Here is a 21781-nt window from a genome sequence, read left to right on the forward strand (position 1 = left end):
GCTTTTTATCTTACTAAAACTCTGCTATAAAATTAAGATTCAGCATGATGATATCTAAGGAAGAAATTGAATGTGATAAGAGCTAAGATTTATTCCTTTTCCATTGTCTCTGATTCTACAGATTCTATGTACTTGAAATAAACAGTTCATGACTTTGTCATGTGAACGAATCTAGGAGACAGGATTGAGACCAAGAGCACTAAGACAGAGTTGATTGTTAGTAAAATGCAAGGCCAATGTATAGATGAACATGCCAAGAGTTTCAATATTTAGCCAAATTCTGATGTCTCAAGACAGACTAGAAGTAGCAGTAAGATAAAGTCAGCGATTTGGTTTTGGCTTTGAGAAAACTAAGTGGCATAAGTGATGTGACTAAGTGGTAAGCAGAATATTCTACTCAGCAGAAGTATTTGCAAGCTGTTTCTGTGACTAGATTACTCTTTTCTGTATTTCTCACTAGACTGGCTACATTGACAGAAGAATTATTTTCCTTGTCCTGACATCTTATCTTCTACCTAGATCTACCTGTAGGGAGATTAATGACAAACATTGACATAGTATTTGAGAAGTCGTACAGTGATTAACTTGATCTGATTCTGCTTAAGTCACTATTTCCAGACTAATATGACCATAGAAACACTTCTTCGTAGACTATGTATTAGTATCTCACAAAATCTCAAAGAATAGCCTGGAAAACCCTACTCCAAGTGCTAATCTGTTTGCTGCAAGTGAACTGTCAACTCCTGAAGTTGTATCCCATTTGTGTGCAATGGGATTCATAGATGTAAAGATCGAGTTGCTAGGAATAATGGCTTTTGCTTATTTCATACTCTAAAACACAAACTAACCTTTAGAACTTCCACCATAGACAAAGGAATCAAATCAAAGTTATAGAAAAAGACTAGAAAGCTCCCTACCTACTCTCCCATTCTTCCCATCTCATTCTGAATCAGGCTTCAGGCCCAAATCACTCCACCCAGGGCTGCATTTATCCTAAATGACAGTATGAGAATTTAGAACTGTTCTTAAAAGAATTACAGGTGGACAGGGGCAGTGAGATAGTCACATATTTCATTTTCAATGCATTTTCCTTTTCTGTTTGTTAACAGTTATTTTTCACTTAGCCCTTTTTTTTTGTTGTTGTTGTTTGATTGGTTGGTTTGTTGCTGTTGTTTTTGTTTGTTTGTTTGTTTTTACTTTTTCATTTTCTCTAGTTCCTTTTGCCTGTTCTCCTACACCAGTTAAACCTGCTATTTAATACTAACCTTGCTAACTCTCATTCTTAAGGGTATTACATCAGTCCCATTAATAAACTATCTGTGTTCTTTCTCCAAGGCTAAAACAGTCTCTTTGAGCAATGGTATATATCTTTATCTAGTCCCAGGCCTTGACTGATACTCTGTTATGCCCTATACCTCTTTGAAATCACTAATGATTTTCATAGAGTTGTGAAGTATCCTTCCATTCAAAAGAGGCCAGAAAAAAAAAAAAAAACAGAAAGATGACTTTCTATGGGTCTTGGTATACCAATAAACCTGTAATATCTTAAACAAAACCTGCTTGTTTCATTTTCTCCTTTAACATCCTTCAATTGCCATAATAGCTTTCATGGTATAAAGAACTAATAATAATGCTATGTTAAATTGTATTGAAAACTCACATGTATGAATCTCTGTGCCAAATGCTTTAATTCTAATCCTCACAGCAACTCTACAAAGTATTAAGCCCATTTGATAGGTGAGCAAGCTAAGATTTAGCCTTTCCTACAGTTGCAAGCTGGTACATAATGGATCTAACATTCAAACCATGCAGTCTACCTAGCAAGTGGGATTAATCACTGGGAAATACTGCCTTAAATTTGGATGAATTACTAGCTCCTTACCTTAACATATTAAGACCCTTTCAATTTAGGTACCAAATTACCTTATACATACTTTGCAAACACTCTTACTCATGCAGCTTATATTTATTTATTAGCAAATATATACTAAGCATATACTATATGCCAGAAACTAGGCTACAGTTTGTCTCCAACCCCAGAGGTGGGCACATTAGCATTGATGGCTATCACTGGTGCCACCAGGCTGTAAGTAGACACAAATCACTACCCACACTTTCCTTGGACCCTGTACAGCCTAGCATTGCTGAAGGACTTGCAACCTGAAGAAAATTCCCCTGAGATAGTGTGTGACCCATCTTAGACTGCAGCAACTTTCTGTACATCTCTGCCCCGGCAGGCATATCCCAACTGCATCTGCAGCATCTCTCCCTCTCCTGGCCCAAATGAGCAAGTGATCCGTAAGCAGATTTGGCTTTCACCCACTCTTTTCTGGGTGGGGAACTGACGTGGGAGGGGGCATACAAACAGAGGTTGAGCCTAAAAGGCTGTGTATCCAAAGAAGAAGGAGGACATTGTCTCCTGCAACCCAGAAGCATCAGACTAAATCCCTGCAATTGACTTGAGGCTCTGGACTTTGGAAGAAAATACAAATTGGAATAAGGCCAGATATGAGTCTGAGATGATAGCACAGTGCCCATAGCAGCTCTAGAGATCTTCCTAGAAATATTGGAGGTCTTCTTGAGTAAGCAGATTGGATGAAGCTCAGTGCACACGAGAAAACACAACTGAGGACACAGGAAAATATTCTTCTTACTACCACTTTCTCTATATACTTTTATCTTTTTCATTTTGTTCTATTTTTACTCTTTTTTTTTCTATTTTGCTTATTTTTTCCTTTCTTTATGTTTATATTTTTAAATAAATTTATTTTATTTTCCTTTTCCCCCCTATTTCCACAGTTCTTTTTCATTATATTTCATTTTCCCTCAAGTTTTTGGTTTTGTATTTTTTCTAGTTAGCTGTCAGTGGGCTTGTTTATTGGTTTGATTGCTCTCTTTTTTATGGTTCTTCTTTTATTCTTCCTTTTTAAATATTCTTTTCCTTTTCTTGTTTTGTGAGTTTGAGTTTCTTAGTGTGTTTTTCTCTCTTTAGTTTAACTCTTATCATGTGTATTGTGGGGTTTGGTCTGTGTATTCTTTTCTGTTTTTTTTTTTTTTTTCTGCTTATTTCTTTCTCTTTCTCCTCTGTAAAATATGGCTTTCAAAGTATTGGGGTCCACCCAAGGGATAGCCCTGAACCTCCAAGTTAGGGACCCAAATCCAGGAGGCTGGAAAACCAGAGATCTCCTGACCCCATGGATTATTAATCTGTGGAAGCATTCTGAAAGGCCTCCATCTCAGCACTATGATCTGCCCCACTCAGAGCCCAGCAAGCTCTGCGGACAAATGCCTCACACCAAACAACTAGAAAAACACAAAAACAATACAACTAATTACAGGCAAACTGTGTAAAGTCATACCAAGCTTCCAGATACTTCCAAACACACCACTGTATATGGCATTGTCTCTGAGAGACAGTATCCAGCTCCAGTCATCAAAACATAGGCATCAGACCCCCAACTAAGAAGCTTTCAAAAGACACTGATACAACCCCACCCACTTGGGGCAGCCCCCACAAGTAAGAAAAACTGTGACCTTGCAAGCTGTGGAAAAAAGACCTTAAACACAGTAAATTTAAGAAAATGAAAGGACAGAGAAACATGAAGCAGTTGAAGGAGCATGGTACAAAACTACAAGACAAAACAGCTGAAGAGTAAATCAGCAGTCTACCTTAAAAATAGTTCAGAGAGATGACTGAAACGATGATGCAAAATCTTGAAAATAAAATGGAGACACTGATAAATAGAATGGTGGCACATATCAAGAAGTACAAGAAATCTTTAACAAGATGTTTTGAAGAAAGTTTTCATTTTCCTCTCAAAGGATTTGTTAACAAAATAAGCCACTTGTAGACAAATACATAATACTAATATTTATTGAGAGGTATCTGGCTTACTTTCAATATACTAACATTAAAAGAAAAGATAAATAGAAACAGCAGAGGATACATCACCCCGTTAGGTTTTGACCAACATCCAGGCTTAAACAGCACTAGATTGAAACAGGTAAAAATTGAATGTCAGTGTTCCTGCTTATAATCCTAGGACACAAGCAGATATGTCATCAGTCTGTGAGCAAATTGCAGCTCTGGCTTCATGTTCATGTTTTTTGTTTTGTCATGTAAAACTGAGAATGTTGTTAAGCCTGGGGATTGGTTGGTCAGACTCCCTCCAGGGGCTCAACAATTTCAAGACTTTTCTGGTATCCATGGTTCTTCAAGGTTTGCACTCAAAGCAGGCATTCAGGGCACTCACAGTCAGGACAGTCACTCACAGTCAGGGCAGTGTCCAGGCAGGTTAAAAACAAGGCCAGAGGCCTGCCCTGCTTTGTCTCTGAAGCTTAAACAAGAGTATTTACTTTTCCTAATAGTCAGCCCCCAGATGGTTTAGGCTGACGAGCATAAGAATAAGGAAAATAACACAAGCAACTTTGTTAATTCTATAAATAACAGTGTAGAACATACTGTAGGTTTTAGGGAAAACAGTCTATTCACCGTTATTGACGGAGTTCTCAAACTCACAAACTTGGTCCATATAGCAGTCCTTCCAAAGCCTTGTCACAGTATGTCAGTAAGTGGGTACAGTTTCTATCTGTAGATACTTTGTAGTAAAAATGAGCTAATCAATATTTTTCTCTAAAAACAAGTAACACATGAAATTGAAACACATTGCCAATCCAACTCTACATCTGGGACAGGCAGGAAGGGTAACATTAAAATCACTTCTGCAAGTCTATGATTTTATGCTTCTGTTGGCCAACAATAAGGCAGGTGAAGCTGTCTTGGATGTTGGTGGGTGATATTCTTATATAAAGATTTGGAGATACACTTGCTGCATTCTCAAAGAAACAAACATAACAAGAGGGTTAAAGATTAAAGATGCATAAAAGTAGAAAAGTTACATTGGCCCATAAGGTTAGCATTTCTTTAGTTATGAGAAGATATAAGAATTTCAGCTCATTAAAAAATGAACAAACAAAACAAAACTTCATTTCTGAGAACATCTGACAATCTGAACACCTGTTTTGTCCTTTTTTTTTTTTTTTTTTTTTTTGAGAGAGTGGAGTGTCTAATCTCTGATATCCACGCTCAATTCCTTTCAAGAGGAATTGAAGGTCAGCAACTGTAGTGGCCATGATTTAATCTTGCAGTGGCAGACAGTTTCCAGTTAGCAGGGACCCTTCATAACCATAAATTTGACCATAGTTTGGGGGCATTTCATGGCTTTTACATCCCATGATGCTGGAAAGGCTCATTCCCAGATCTGACAAAGATTTCATTGACAGGCCACTCAGTGTACTGTTATTGGACCAGGCCCCATCAGTAGCAAAAGTCTCTGGATCATACCTGTCTTAGCTTCTTGGTCTAGGAAAATATTCCCTTTTCTTGCTTCTTCTCATATCTAGATTTACATTACTAAAATCATTGGTCTCATATGGAACTATATATATCGTCATTTTATCAGTGGCTCAGTCAATTATTTGTAAATGTAAGAGGCAACAATTTTCAGAAACAAGCAACATAGAAAATAATATGTGAAAGTGAAAGTGTTAGCTGCTCGGTTATGTCTGACTCTTTGTGATCCCATGGACTATGGCCGTGCATGCTCCTATGTTGATGGAATACTGGAGTGGGTTGTCATTCCCTTCTCCAGGGAAACTTCCCAACCCAGGGACTGAACCGAGGTCTTCCACATTGCAGGCAGATTCTTTACCATCTGAGCCAAATGGGAAGCCCATAGAAAACAATACAGCTATCAGTTATTAGTAGTCACAAGTAAAAATTTAAGTTAAGAATGTCCATTAGGTATAGCCTAGTATATCCTCAGGTCATCTGACTTAGTTAAATGATTATAGCCAAGTGTTAATCTTCTGGTTATAGATCATGGAGTATCAGATCTTTATTCAAAGACTTACTACTGATATAAGATTTAGAAAGAAACTTAGAGGTCCTTTTAATGATTAATTAAAATTTTAACAATATAACATAACAACAAGGGATTATCCTAGAAGTAAGTAATAAAACTAGAAACTAATGTCCAGTGAAACATAAACATTTTTCATTATGAGGGCATTAATCCTGCAGCCAAGGAAGGCTTTATACCATTAAATAAAAATGGGGATTGCCAGGGAGCTGGGATGTTACTTTTGTTTCCAAATTTAGGAGTCAATTATTGCCATGTTTTAAGGAAATCAGGATCAGAATAGTCTGACAGTGAGGGGTTAATTTTGTAGAAGCAGAATCAGCTATATCTACATGTACCATAATCTTCATAGATCATTGTGAAATAATACTTATTTACTTTACCAAAGTAACAAAAGATTTTAAAAACAAATATAAACCACTTAAAAGCAGAGAAATTCACAATCTGTTATCAAAAGCCACATACTAAGGAAACAGTATTCTCTTAACAGAGTGAGAGAAAATAAAATTCCAATATGGCACTTTTGCTTTTTCTCAGTTGCTCAGTCATATTTGACTCTTTGTGACCCCATGGACTGCAGTATACCAAGTTTCCCTGTCCATTATCTCCCTGAGTTTGCTCAAACTCATGTCCATTGAGTCCATGATGCCATCTTGCCATCTCATTGTCTGTCATCCCCTTCTTCTCCTGCCTTCAATCTTTTTTAATGAGTCACCTTTTTGCATCAGATGGCTAAAGTATTGGAGCTTCAGTTTCAGCATCAGTTCCTCTGATGAATATTCAGGGTTGATTTTCCTTAGAATTGACTGGCTTGATCTCCTTCTTGTCGAAGGGACTCTCGAGAGTCTTCTCCAGCACCAAAATTTGAAAACATCAATTCTTCAGCCTTGTTCATAGTCTAACTCCTACATCCCTACAAGACTACTGGGAAAACCATAGCTTTGACTATATGGACAGTTAATAAAATTTGTTTATCTGGTTAATCTTAGAAAGTATTTTCCATAAATCTTGAAGAAGTAGCAGTATTCTTTAAAAGGCATCAGAGTGAAACCATAGAAAGTGAAGTCGCTCAGTCGTGTCCCACACTTTGTGACCCCGTGGACTGTAGCCTGCCAGGCTTCTCTGTCCATGGGATTCTCCAAGCAAGAATACTGGAGTGGGTTGCCATTTCCTTCTGCAGGGGATCTTCCCAACCCAGGGATCGAACCCAGGTCTTCCCCATTGCAGGCAGACACTTAGAAGGCATGTTTAAAATCTGATTACACTGCAATTGAGAAAGCAACCTGGTCATTGCTGTGATATGTAACACTTTAAAAAAACATAAGTAAAATTATAACCTTCAACATTTTATCAAGATGTATCAGATCTTTATGAATTCCACAAAAATTTTAGGATATCTATATTAGTTACAACAACCACATAACCTGGCAAGATTGATCACTCCTCCAAAATCACTTCCCATGTAGTTTAACATGTCACACAAACCCAGGTAACTTAATGTCTCAGGTGCCCTCTGAAGCACCCCAAAGTCACCTAGAGGTCAAAAGAAATATATATATATATATATATTTTTTTTTTTTTTCCAAAGTTGCTCATTCATGACTGACTTTTTGCAATCCCATGAACTATACAGTCCATGGAATTCTCCAAGCCAGAATACTGAAGTGGGTAGACTTTCCCTTCTTCAGGGGATCTTCCCAACCCAGAGATTGAACCCAGGTCTCTGCATTGCAGGCGGATTCTTTACCAGATGAGCCACAAGGGAAGCCACAAAGGAAGAGGTCAAAAGAAATTTATTAGTTTAATTTAGGAAGTTTTGCCAAAAATAGCAAAAGGGTTTATAACCCTTTTGGAGAGGATCATATAGGCCAATGTGAAACAACAGGTTTTCACTTAGCCAAAGTAAGAAAATATTTCAAAGGTAAACATAGAACAGATCACTTTAAAAGCAAAGAAACTTAAAATCCATTAGCAAAGGCAGTTCAACATCTCAAGAAAAATTATATCGTGCACAAAACCTTTTTCTTTGTAACCACTTTCCATAAACTTCTTTTTAAAAAGCATTTTGTTCAGTTAGACACAGCCACCTGTAAATCAGACCTACTTTCTTTTCTTTCAATAAAATGTAATTTTATTTCTCATAATATTTTACTAGAAACACACGTTCTGATTTCTTTAAACAGCCATGAATTGTCCTTTATACTATCATTCTGTAGATTGGTGAGCATAAATACCAGTGATAAGTTCTAAAAACATTTACTTTCTTATGGAGAACATGTCATAATGGCATCAAACATATTCATTAATAGTCTGAAATTTCTTTAGTTTCTTTGTAAGAGGAAGCTGGTGTTCAAAATTAGTGTTTCAAAATCTTATTTTATTTGAAAATGACCTAGCTATTCAATAAACTTTCATCAGTTTAGCACAATCCCAGAAATTCAAGTTACCCCAATCTGGAGAGACTATTTTAGACAGACATTCTAAAAACATAATTATTTTTAATAGCATTTATCTTAAAATTCCTATCTCATTCACATTTACTTTCTTTAAAATTTTCTTCACTCAAATTACATTTCTTGTTTACAAATGCAGCTTACATTAAACCTAGGCACAATAAAGTATTCCACAATGCTGATGACTCAAAACATGTCTTAAGTAGATTAGCAAATAAACATTAATACTAGATATTTAATATAAAATATTTCCCAGTTTATGTGAACCTGCAATTCATTTAGATTACTTTCTCTTGTAATTGTTTGACTTGTAAATAGTTACTTTTCTTTAAGTCAACTGAATAGAGCTCATTTGCAAATTAACCTCAGTAATATCATCTAAAAACAAAGACGTACACTAAGATATACATGCATCCAGAAGGACAGATCTTATAGTTTCTGCCTGGGATTTAAAATGTCTATAGCCACTCTTGCCTCCCTTTTATTCCCCCTATGATTAAAGTTTTATCAATCAGCCCCAAACTGAAGGCTCACACAAGGTGGGCTATATATCTTAAGGAAATGGCAGGGGTTAACTTCAAGCTTCTTCCTAGGCAGGCCTTCTTAACAAGCTAATTGTTTTTAATTGCATATGCAAAATATATATATATAGTTTTTCAGTTTCAAAGGGAAAAAAAAAAAAGATTTTCATTCTAATCTGTTTTCTCCAGAGTCTAAAGGCTATCATGGCCATCTTGTATCAAGAAAGGCATCTTTCCTTTCTGTAATCATATTTTCATATCTAAGATATTGACCAAAGAGTGCTCAAACTGACTTTGGTAACAGGAACAGATCAGCTGATATAAATCTTGGATTTTCCTTCTGGGGAGGTGGGGTCTTTGTTTGATCAGAAGAATCTGAAGGGGTAAAGCAATTTGTAAGAGTGGAGGAAGGAGTTAGGAAAGCTGGGCTGCCCCTTCTCCTTGAGAAACAGGGAAGTTAGGGATTCAGTTCAGTTCAGTCGCTCAGTCGTGTCCGACTCTTTGTGACCCCGTGAATCGCAGCACAACAGGCTTCCCTGTCTATCACAAAATCCAGCAGTTCACCCAAACTCATGTGCATTGAATCAATGATGCCATCCAGCCATCTCATCCTCTGTCGCCCCCTTCTTCTCCTGTCCCCAATCCCTCCAAGCATCAAAGTCTTTTCAAATGAGTCCACTCTTCTCATGAGGTGGCCAAAGTACTGGAGTTTCAGCTTTAGCATCATTCCTTCCAAAGAAATCCCAGGGCTGATCTCCTTCAGAATGGACTGGTTGGCTCTCCTTGCAGTCCAAGGGACTGTCAAGAGTCTTCTCCAACACCACAGTTCAAATGCATCAAATCTTTGGCACTGAAACTTCTTCACAGTCCAACTCTCACATCTATACATGACTACTGGAAAAACCATAGCCTTGAGTAGACAGACCTTAGTTGGTAAAGTAATGTCTCTGCTTTTGAATATGCTATCTAGGTTGGTCATAACTTTTCTTCCAAGGAGTAAGTATCTTTTAATTTCATGGCTGCAGTCAGCATCTGCAGTGATTTTGGAGGCCCCAAAAATAAAGTCTGACACTGTTTCCACTGTTTCCCCCTCTATTTCCCATGAAGTGATGAGACCGGATGCCATGATCTTCATTTTCTGAATGTTGATATTTAAGCCAACTTTTTCACTCTCTTCTTTCACTTTCATCAAGAGGCTTTTTAGCTCCTCTTCGCTTTCTGCCGTAAGGGTGGTGTCATCTGCATATCTGAGGTTATTGATATTTCTCCCGGCAATCTTGATTCCAGCTTGTGCTTCTTCCAGTCTAGCGTTTCTCATGATGTACTCTGCATATAAGTTAAATAAGCAGAGTGACAATATACATCCTTGATGCACTCCTTTTCCTATTTGGAAACAGTCTGTTGTTCCATGTCCAGTTCTAACTGTTGCTTCCTGACCTGCACACAGATTTCTCAAGAGGCAAGTCAGATGGTCTGGTATTCCCATCTCTTTCAGAATTTTCCACAGTTTATTGAGATCCACACAGTCAAAGGCTTTGGCATAATCAATAAGGCAGAAGTACATGTTTTTCTGGAACTCTCTTGCTTTTTCCATGATCCAGCCGATGTTGGCAATTTGATCTCTGGTTCCTCTGCCTTTTCTAAAACCAGCTTGAACATAAGGAAGTTCATGGTTCATGTATTGCTGAAGCCTGGCTTAGAGAAATTTGAGCATTACTTTAGTAGCATGAGATGAGTGCAAATGTTAGGTAGTTTGAGCATTCTTTGCCATTGCCTTTCTTTGGGATTGGAATGAAAACTGACCTTTTCCAGTCCTGTGGCCACTGCTGAGATTTCCAAATTTGCTGGTATATTGAGTGCAGCACTTTCACAGCATCATCTTTCAGGATTTGAAACAGCTCAACTGGAATTCCATCATCTCCACTAGCTTTGTTCATAGTGATGCTTTCTAAGGCTCACTTGACTTCACATTCCAGGATGTCTGGCTCTAGATGAGTGATCACACCATCATGATTATGTGAGTCATGAAGATCTTTTTTGTACAGTTCTTTTGTGTATTCTTGCCACCTTTTCTTAATATCTTCTGCTTCTGTTAGGTCCATAATATTTCTGTCCTTTATTGAGCCCATCTTTGCATGAAGTGTTCCCTTGGTATCTCTAATTTTCTTGAAAAGATCTCTAGTCTTTCCCATTCTGTTCTTTTCCTATATTTCATTGCATTGATCACTGAAGAAGGCTTTCTTATCTCTTCTTGCTATTCTTTGGAACTCTGCATTCAGATGCTTATATCTTTCCTTTTCTCCTTTGCTTTTTGCTCCTCTTCTTTTCACAGCTATTTGCAAGGCCTCCTCAGATAGCCATTTTTTTGCATTTCTTTTCCTTGGGGATTGTCTTGATCCTTGTCCCCTTACAATGTCACGAACCTCATTCCATAGTTCATCAGGCACTCTATCTATCAGATCTAGGCCCTTAAATCTATTTCTCATTTCCACTGTATAATCATAAGGGATTTGATTTAGGTCATACCTGAATGGTCTAGCGGTTTTCCCTACTTTCTTCAATTTAAGTCTGAATTTGGTAATAAGGAGTTGATGATCTAAGCCACAGTCAGCTCCTGGTCTTGTTTTTGTCGACTGTATAGAGCTTCTCCATCTTTGTCTGCAAAGAAGATAATCAATCTGATTTTGATTTTGACCATCTGGTGATGTCCATGCATAAAATTTTCTCTTGTATTGTTGGAAGAATGTGTTTGCTATGACCAGTGCATTTTCTTGGCAGAACTCTATTAGTCTTTGCCCTGCTTCATTCTGCATTCCAAGGCCAAATTTGCCTGTTACTCCAGGTGTTTCTTGACTTCCTACTTTTGCATTCCAGTCTCCTATAATGAAAAGGACAACTTTTTTGGGTGTTAGTTCTAAAAGGTCTTCACAGAACCATTCAATTTCAGCTTCTTCAGCGTTACTGGTTGGGGCATAGACTTGGATTACCATGATATTGAATGGTTTGCCTTGGAGATGAACAGAGATCATTCTGTCATTTTTGAGATTGCTTGATGGAAATGGAGACAGATGGGATGTTGGCAGGTGTAAGACAGCAATTGGACAAAGAAAGGAGAGAGAAAGGGGAGTGGCATATTTGGTTACGAATGTTTTGCAGAAAGCTTTCACTTTCATCTCAGGTTCAAAGAATTTGCTAACAAAATAAGCCACTTGTTATATATAAATAAATAATACCAATATTTATAAGAGAATTATCTAGCATACTTTCAATATACTAACATTAAAAGAAAAGAGAAATAGAAATAGTAGAAGACAACATCACCAAATTGGGCTTTGACCAAAAGACAAACTTAAACAGCACTGGGAAATCCCATCACAGTACAATTGGAGTACCAATAGGAAAAAGGTCCCACACAGTATGTCTGCTCCATGGGTGAGATTTCAAAAATTTAAATTCAGTGTTCTTGCTTATAATCCCAGGACACAAAGGAATATATTATCAATCTGTGAGCAAACTGCAGCTCTGGTTTCATGTTAATGCTCCCTGTTTTGTCATGTAAAATTGGGAATGTTGTTAAGCCTGAAGCTTGGTTGACCAGATTCCCTCTAGGGGCTCAACAATATCAAGACTTGTCTGGTTATTTATGAGGCTGCAAGGCTTGTACTCAAAGCAGGCACTCAGGACAGTCACTCACAGTCAGGGCAGGGTCCAGGCAAGTAAAAAGCAAGGTCAGAGGCCTACTCTGCTTTGTCTCTGAAGCCTAGTTAAGTTGCTCAGTAGTGTCTGACTCTTTGCAACCCCATGGACTTTAGCCCACCAGGCTCCTCCATCCATGGGATTTTCCAGGCAAGAATCCTGGAGTGGGTTGCCATTTCCTTCTCCAGGGGATTTTCCTGACCCAGGGATTAAACCCAGGTCTCCCACATTAGAGGCTGACGCTTTAACTTCTGAGCCACCAGGGAAGCCTCTGAAGCCTAAACAAGACTATCTATTTAAATTTCCTAACACAAGGACTTAGAAGAAATAAAGGATAGACAATAAGGAATGAACAACACAATAACTGAAATAAAAAAATACCTTAGAGGCAAAGAATGGCAAAATAACTGATGAAAAGAATGAATATGTGAACTGGAATATAAAATGGTAGAAAAAAGTGGAACAGAGCAGAATAGAAAAAATTTAAAAAGAAATAAAAGAAATGAAGACAGTTTCAGAGACATCTGGGATAACATTAAATGCAAAAAAGTTCAAATTGCAAGGTTCCCAGAAGAAGAAGAGTAAAAGAAAGTGTGTGAGAAAATAGTTGAGGATATTATAGCCTCAAACATCCCAGACATGGGAATGTAAATAGTTACCCAAAATCCAGGAAGCCCAGAGAGTCCCATACAGAATAAAAGCCAAAGGGAAACATATCAAGAGCCATATGAACCAAACTAACAAAAGTTAAACACAAATATTAAAAGGAACAAGAGAAAAGCACAAAATAACATACAAGATGTTAGGTAGGTAGAATAGGGAAAAGGAGTCCAAAATGGCGGTGGCTAAAAGGCAAAGAAGGGAAAAGCCCATGAAAATAGAACAAAAGAAGGTCCGAGGACCAGAGTGAAGACTTCACGTAGAACAAACAGCACTCCTGGCTAAGCCCAATTTGCATAGGGCAGGCCCAGGTGGAGGAAAAAAACATATAAAAGGAGCCAAAGTGCTTTCTCTCTCTCTTCCTCTCCCACGTGCTTGCGCTCTTTCTTTCTCTCTCCCCCTCTCTCTCTCCCTCTCCCACAGGCTCCTCCACTCTCTTCCCTTCAAGTCTTTAGGTTGGCTTGCCCTCACACTTTGAGGATGGGTTCTCCTGCTATCTTCTAAATAAAATAGAGCTGTAACACTGATTTGCCTAAGAGCTATAACATGGTTTGTCCAAGACCTGAGAGTTGTGATGCACCGAGGGCTTTAATGTCCGTCACTCCAAATCTTTGTTGTGATGCAACAAAGAACCGAGGAACATACACTCATGTGACAAAAGAAAATCTGCACAATGTTAAAATCTGATCTTTCAGCAGAAACTCAGCATACCAGAAGGGAGTGGCAAGATATGCTTAAAATGAAGAAAGGGAAAAATCTACAACCAAGATTACTGTACCTAGCAAGGATCATACTCACATTCAACAGAGATAGCAAAAGCTTTACAAGCAAGGAAAAGCTAAGATAATTCAGAACAGCCAAAAAGCTTTACAACAAATTCTAAAGGAAATTCTCCAGACAGGAAACACAGAGAAAGAAAAGACCTACAAAAATAAAACTAAAACAATAAAGTAACTGGTAATAGGATCAAATATCTATAATTACCTTGAATGCAAATGAATTAACTTCTCCAATCAAAAGACACACTTGCTAAGTGGATACAAAAAAAAAAAAAAACCCTGTATATATACTCTCTACAAGAGACACACTTCAGTCAGACCTAGTAACACATACAAACTGAAAGTGAGAGGATGAAAAAAGATATTACATGCAAATAGAAATTTTTAAAAAAATGGAGTTGCGTTATTAATATCAGATAATATAGGCCTTAAAATAAAAACTGCTACAAGAGACAAGGAAGGACACTATATAATGATTAAGGGATCAATTCAAGAAGCTATAACAATTATAAGTATATATGCACCCACATAGCACTACCGCAATACAGAAGGCAAATGCTAACAAATCTAATGGGGAAATAGACATTAAAACAATATTAGTGGGGGTCTTTCATACCTCACTCACAACAATGGACAGATTATCGAGACAGAAAATTAATAAGGAAACATAAGCTTTAAATGCTACATTGGACCCATTGTAAATAATTGATATCTATCAGACATTTCATCTAAAAACAGTAGAATACACTATTTTCTCAAAGGCACATGAACTTTCTCCAGTACACATCACGTCCTGGGTCACAAATCAGTCTTTGGGTAATTTAAGAGAATTTAAATTGTATCAGGTAGTTTTTTTCTGACCACAACACTGTAAGATTACATACAAATCACATGAAAAAAAAAAAAAACTGTGAAAAGCACAAACACTTGGAGGCTAAACAACATACTTCTGAATAACCAACTGGTAAGGGAGGAAATAAAAGAAATTAAAAAAAAAAAAAAAACTAGAAACAAATGACAATGAAAACATGATAACCACAAGTCTTTGCAATACAGCAAAAGAGTGTCAATGGGAAATTTATAGCAATTCAAGTGTATATCAAGAAAGGAGGAAAATATTAAACAAGCAACCTAATCTTACACCTAAAGGAAGTAAGGAGCCTCTTGATGAAGGTGAAAGAAGACAGTAAAAGCCTGGCTTAAAACACAATATTCAAAAACTAAGGTCATGGCATCCAACCCCATCATTCCATGACAAATACAAGGGGAATCAATGGAAACAGTGACAGAGTTTATTTTCTTGAACTCCAAAATCACTGCAGATGATGATTGCAGCCATGAAATTAAAAGATGCTTGTTAACTGGAAGAAAAGCTATGACAAACGTAGACATTGTATTAAAAAGCAGAGAAAAGAAAGGCCCATCTAGTAAACTACGGTTTTTACAGTAGTCACGTATGAATGTGATAGTTTTAGCATTAAGAAGGCTGAGCACTCGAGAATTGATGTTTTTGAAATGTCATGCTTGAGAAGACTCTTGAGAGTCCCTAGGACTGTAAGGAGATCAAACCAGTAAATCCTAAAGGAAATCAGTCCTAAATATTCACTGGAAGGACTAATGCCGAAGCTGAATCTCCAATATTTTGGCCACCTGATGCAAAGACTGGACTCATTGGAAAAGACCCTGATGCTGGAAAGATTGAAGGCATGAAGAGAAAAGGACGATAGAGGACAAGATGGTTGGATGGCATCACTGATTCAATGGACATGAGGTTGAGGCTGAGCAAGCTCCAGGGGTTGGTGATGGACAGGAAAGCCTGGCATGCTGCAGTCCATGGGGTTGCAAAGAGTCAGACACAACTTACACCTAAAACAACAAGAAACAAAGAATAAAAATCCTTAAAATTGATGGCAGCAAATAAATCATAAAGATAAAAGGAGAAATAAATGAAAGAAACCACAAAAATATTAATAAAACTAAAAGCTGGCTCTTTGAAAAGATAAACAAGTCATAAATCAGCAGCCAACCACATCAAGGAAAAAAGTAAGAAAACTTGAATCAATAAAATTAGAAATTAAAATGGAAAAATTGCAACAGACAGCACAGAAATACAAAGAGACTACTATGGACAACTATATGCCAATAAAATGGACAACTTAGAAGAAATGAAAAAAGTTCTTAGAAAAGTATTGCTTCCGAAGAAAGAACCAGGAAGTTCTATAAAATATGAACAGACCAATCACAAGCTGTGAAATCAATACTGTGATTAAGAATTTTCAACAAGCAAAAGTTCAAGGCCAGATGGCTTCACAGGCAAATTCTAGTAAACAATTAGAGAGAAGTGCCGGGAGCCAGCGAGAGGAATTCCACCCGTGACAAGGTCATGCGGCAGAACTCTGATGGCAAGGCTAATCAGACCTCAGGTTTTCCCCCTGGAATTTCCTGAGCACCCACCCCCCAAAAAATAAGAATCTGCCTGCTTTCCCACTCTTCTGACATTCTCTGGAAAAAGTCAATTCAGGGCTTTAGTCTTCTGCATTTGAAAGAGTATTTCAATCCAAAAACCCCTCTGATGGCTTTCTAGCCTGCCTGCAGGACTCGTACAGCTGCGCATGTGATTGTTTGAGGCCTCCTGACCGCAGGAGGCACAGGAAGCTTATAACATCCTAGGAATGTAAGGGCTTCCGAAGAGTCAAAGTCATTAGAATAGGACTGATTAAAAGTTTCATTTGTTGAGCCAATACTTGCTGCCAAATTTTCATATCCTTTATTTTTAGATATAGTTGGTATATAGAAAAACAAGTAGTAGACCTGGTATTAACAACATTAGATCTTTGAGTTAAGTACCTTCTTTGTTATAACCCACTGCGCCTTTGTTCTATAGAGATGAACTTTAGCTCTTTAAGGAGATGCAGATTAAAGAAAAACACTTAGGGGAAATGAAATTAACATTCATTAAGAAAGAGAGACAAAAAGTGTTAACAAGCCTCTTGGCCAGAAGATAATGTAAATCACCTGAGACATTTTGTATACAAAAAGATATACAGAAAGAGTCTGGGCTGTTAACACTACATAATTTTGTATTACCCATTGATCTCTATGTATAATCAAAAGTATAAAAGGCCTTGAAGGACAATAGAAGGGGAGCCAGTCACTGGACTGGTTTCCCCCGTGTCTCTCTCTTTTTCCCTCCCTCTCCTCTTTAATTTCAGGCTGAATTTCCATCTGGGGTGCGGAGGCTCGCCAAGTCTACTTACTTGCCCTGGCTCTTAAGGCCCACGCGAAAGGGAGCCTAAGGCGAGGCACCCTTAGATATTCAAGCGAGCAACGGTGGCCCAACGTAGATGGTGCAAATTCCTTGTCTGGAATTTTATTGGTCTTCCGCATAATCCAAGCTATTCAGCACTCTTTCTCCACTTAATCTTCCTACTACACTATTTTTTTTAATCTAATCTTATATTAATCAATAAATAAGTCTTTCCTTGCCGACTCCGTCCACCCTTCAAATTCCCTGGATCCACCGGGGCTGGACCCCGGCAGAGAAGCTAATACATATATTGCTCAAACTCTTTCAAAACAATCACAGAGGGAGGGAAATCACCAGGCTCATTCTATGAGGCCACCATCACCTGACACCACAACCTGACAATGATGTCATGCAAAAAAAGAAAATTATAGGCCAATATCAGTGATGAACATGGATTCAAAACTCCTCAGCAAATTCTAGCAAACAGAACCCAACAATACATTAAAAGGATCATACATCATGATTGACTTGGGTTTATCCCAGGGATGCAAGGGTTCCTCAGTATATGCAAACTAACCAATGTTACACACCATATTAACAAACTGAAAAAGAAAAACCATATGATCACCTCAATAGATGCAGAGAGAGATTTCAACAAAATTCAACACACATTTATGACAGACACTCTCCAGAAAGTGCACATAGAAGGAACTCACTTCAACATAATTATGACCATATACAATAGACCCACAGCAAAAAATTCTCAATGGTGAAAAACTGAAAATATTTCTCTGTAAAATTAGGAGCAAAACAAAGGTGCCGACTCTCACGACTATTGTTCAGTATATAATTTTGGAAGTCTTAGCCACAGCCACCAGAGAAGGAAAAGAAATAAACGGAATCTAGATTGGAAAAGAAGTAAGTCTCACTGTCTGCAGATGACATGATCATATACATAGAAAACTTTAAAGATGCCACCAGAAAATTACTAGAGCTAATCAATGAATTTAGGGCTTTCTGGGAGCTCAGCTGGTAAAGAATCTGCCTATAATGTAGGAGGCCCAGGTTTGATTCCTGGGTCAGGAAGATCCCTTGAAGAATGGATAGGCTACCCAGTCCAGCATTCATGGGCTTTCCTTGTGGCTCAGATGGCAAAGAATCTACCTGCAATGTGAGAGACTTGGGTTTGATCCCTTGGTTGGGAAGAGCCCTTGGAGGAGGGCATGGCAACCTACTCTAGTATTCTTACCTGGAGAATCCCCATGAACAGAGGAGTCGGATGGGCTACAGTGCTTAGGTCACAAAAAATCAGACATGACTGAGTGACTAAGCACATTAATCAATGAATTTAGTGAAGTGGCAGGATAAAAAAATAAAACACAGCAATCTCTTACATCCCTATACACTAACATCAAAAGATCAAAAAGAGAAATTAAGGAAACGATTTCATCATTGCAACAAAAATGATAAAATACCTAGGAATAAACTTACTTAAGGAGGTAAAAGATCTGTACTCAGGAAACTACAAGACACTGATGAGAAAAATCAAAGATGACATAAACAGATGGATAGATTTTCCATGTTACTAGATTAGAAAAATCAATTTTGTGAAAATAACTATACTACCCAAATAAATCTAGAGATTCAATGCAATCTCTTTCAAATTACCAATGGCATTTTTCATATAAGTAGAAAAAGAATTACAATTTTTATGGGAAAAAAAAAAAGACTGAATAGTCAAAGGACTCAAGAAAGAAAAAACAGAGGTGGAGGAATCAATCTTCCTGACTTTGGACTATATCAAAAAACTACAGTAATCCAGGCAGTATTGTTCTGGCATCAAAACAGCAATATAGACCAATGATACAAGATAGAAAGTCCAGACATAAACTCATGTACCTATGGGCATCTTATCTTTGACAAATGAAGGATGAATATACAACGGATAAAAGACAACCTCTTCAATAAATAATGCTGGGAAAACTGTACAGTTACATGTAAAACAACAAAATTAGAATACTTTCTAACACCATACACAAAACATAAACTCAAAATGGAATAAAGATGTAAATGTAAGGCCAGAAACTATAAAACTCTTAGAACAAATCATAGGCAGAACACTGTTTGGCATAAATTACACAAAGATCCTCTTTGATCCACCTCCTACAGTAACAGAATTAAAAACTAAAGAAATTTATAAATGGGATCTAGTTAAATCTAAAAGATTTCACCCAGGAAAGAAAACTATAAACAAGGTGAAAATAAACCCTCAGAATGGGTAAATAAGTGCAAACGAACCAACTGACAATGGATTAATCTCCAAAATATAAAGTGTCTCAGGCAGCTCAATATTAGAAAAACAATCCAATCAAAAAAATGAGCAGAAGACCAAAACAGACATTTCTCCAAAGAAGATATACAGATAGCTGATAAACACATGAAAAGGTGCTCAACAGTGCTTATTATTAAAGATAAACAAATCAAAAGTACAATGAGATACCACCTCAGAGCAGCCAGAAGGGCCATTATAAAAAAAAAAAAAAAATCTGTAAACAATAAGTGCTGGAAGGATGTGGACAAAAGAGAGCCCTTCTGAACTGTTGCTGGGAATATAAATTGATACAGCCATTATGGAGAACAGTATAGAGATTCCTCAGAAAACTAGGCATAAATCTCCCATAGGATCCCACAGTCTCACTACTGGGTGTATATCCTAAAGAAATCATCAAAAAGACACATGTGGAGGCTGAGGAGTGCAGGAGAAGGTCCTGGTGGTGGGAAGATGCTGCACTTTGGTATAAATTGCAATCAATTAGGGATCTTTTTTCAGACTCAATTTAGAAATGAGAGTTCAGATACGTGAGGTCGCCTTTGCTGCTTTGAACACCTCAAAAGGGAGAATGGATTTATCAGGAGTGAAAGAGAAGAGCTTGGTAGGAGTCAAAGAAAACAATTTTGAAAAGTCCAGTGCTACAGAAGACTCTTCAGAGTCCCTTGGACTGCAAGGAAATCCAACCAGTCCATTCTGAAGGAGATCAACCCTGGGATTTCTTTGGAAGGAATGATGCTAAAGCTGAAACTCCAGTACTTTGGCCACCTCATGCGAAGAGTTGACTCATTGGAAAAGACTCTGATACTGGGAGGGATTGGGGGCAGGAGAAGAAGGGGACAACAGAGGATGAGATGGCTGGATGGCATCACTGACTCGATGAATGCGGGTCTGAGAGAACTCTGGGAGTTGGTGATGGACAGGGAGGCCTGGCGTGCTGCGATTCATGGGGTTGCAAAGAGTCGGACATGACTGAGCGACTGAACTGAACTGAACTGAACTGAGAGCACCTTCTCCCATCAAACGCGAAGAACACTTTGATGAGATGTCCAAGGATTGCTCTAAAGATAGAGTGTCCACCAAGGAGTAGAGGGAGAAAGACTGTGGCAGGGGTAAGACTCGGGAGAGGCGCAGTGGTTCCAGTGGGAGCAGTAGCACCAGGTTCCAGTCCAACTCTACCTTCAGTTCAGTCTCCAGCCCAGCACTGGCTCCAGTTCATCTTCAGCTTGGAGCCGCTTAGGGAGTTCCAGCACGTCCCGCAGCTCCAGCTTCAGCAGCTCCTCTGGCTCTCCATGTACGTTACTGCACAGACATGAGAACAGGTGGCATTGCAGCTGCAAGTCCAAATCACTCAAAAGAGATGAAAAGGAAAGGAAAAAGCGGAGTCTTTCCCAAAACCCACCAAAGTACACATTAGGAGGCTCACCAGGAATGTGATCAGGATCACATCATGGAGATATTCTCCACCTATAGGAAAACTGAAATGATTGACATTCCTGTGGAAAGGATGCACCCTCATCTCTCTAAAGGTTACACATATGTGGAATTTGATAATCCAGATGAGGCTGAGAAGGCTCTGAAGCACATGGACAGAGCACAAATGGATGGCCAGGAGATCACCACCACCACTGTGCTGGCCCTCTGGCTTTGGCCACCCCCAGGCGATTCAGCTCTCCCGAGAGCATACCGCCTCTCATGTACTGAAGGTCACTCCCACGGATTTGGAGAAGGTCGCGTTTCCCTTGCTGCAGGTCTTCCATGTGGCAGCACTCCTGCTTCCTTTGCCGCCACCACCAACCAAGTTTTCAGCTCCAAATCCTCTGGATAAGCAGGGCCGCTGAAGATCAGCCCTTGTGAATTAGATCCCATCCAGCTCACTCTTGTCATTTTTCTCGCTAAAACGAGATAATAGGAAAGAAATCCCTCCCTTGGGGTAGGCTTTGGAGGTGGAGGCAGTGATTGAGACTGTCTCCCCGGGTAGCAGAGTTCCCACAGTAGGAGTGATGTGGGTTTGGGGTCCTGTTTGCAAAGATGCCCTCCAATTTTCTAGCTAAAGAGCTTCCACATTTCTAGATCCTGAGAGTCAGCTTAGCGGCAAAGCCAGCAGGATTGAACAGGGGACCCCAGGTGTTGGTACAGCCCCTGCCTGGAAGCACATTTTCCCATTTACACATG

At 38.5% G+C, this 21781-nt stretch overlaps 1 pseudogene; it reads left to right on the forward strand.

Annotated features, from left to right (window-relative positions):
- LOC120866697 overlaps positions 1-21463 on the forward strand; it is a 117072-nt pseudogene extending 95609 nt beyond the window's left edge.
- The last annotated feature ends 318 nt before the right edge of the window (positions 21464-21781 follow it).

The sequence above is a fragment of the Oryx dammah genome, unplaced genomic scaffold, assembly GCF_014754425.2.
Source record: "Oryx dammah isolate SB20612 unplaced genomic scaffold, SCBI_Odam_1.1 HiC_scaffold_8, whole genome shotgun sequence".
NCBI classification, from domain to species: Eukaryota; Metazoa; Chordata; class Mammalia; order Artiodactyla; family Bovidae; genus Oryx; species Oryx dammah.